We start from the raw sequence: 851 nt of genomic DNA on the forward strand, positions 1-851 counted from the left end.
GACTTCAGACTATATTACAAGGCTACAGTAATCAAGACAGTATGGTACTGGCACAAAAACAGAAATATAGATCAGTGGAACAGGATAGAAAGCCCAGAGATAAACCCACACACATATGGTCACCTTTTCTTTGATAAAGGAGGGAAGGATATACAGTGGAGAAAAGACAGCCTCTTCAATAAGTGGTGCTGGGAAAACTGGACAGCTACATGTAAAAGTATGAAATTAGAACACTCCCTAACACCACACACAAGAATAAACTCAAAATGGGTTAAAGACCTAAATGTAAGGCCAGACACTATCAAACTCTTAGAGGAAAACATAGGCAGAACCCTCTATGACATAAATCACAGCAAGATCCATTTTGACCCACCTCCTAGAGAAATGGAAATAAAAACAAAAATAAACAAATGGGACCTAATGAAACTTCAAAGCTTTTGCACAGCAAAGGAAACCATAAAGAAGGCCAAAAGACAACCCTCAGAATGGGAGAAAATAGTTGCAAATGAAGCAAGTGACCAAGGATTAATCTCCAAAACTTACAAGCAGCTCAATATCAAAAAGACAAACAACCCAATCCAAAAATGGGCAGAAGACCTAAACAGACATTTCTCCAAAGAAGATATACAGATTGCCAACAAACACATGAAAAAATGCTCAATATCATTAAATTTCTCCAAAGAAGATATACAGATTGCCAACAAACACATGAAAAAATGCTCAACATCATTAAGCATTAGAGAAATGCAAATCAAAACCACAATGAGACATCATCTCACACTGGTCAGAATGGCCATCATCAAAAAATCTAGAAACAATAAATGCTGGAGAGGGTGTGGAGAAAAGGGAAC

Source organism: Physeter macrocephalus, chromosome 13 (genome assembly GCF_002837175.3).
Source record: "Physeter macrocephalus isolate SW-GA chromosome 13, ASM283717v5, whole genome shotgun sequence".
In the NCBI taxonomy this organism is placed as follows: domain Eukaryota; kingdom Metazoa; phylum Chordata; class Mammalia; order Artiodactyla; family Physeteridae; genus Physeter; species Physeter macrocephalus.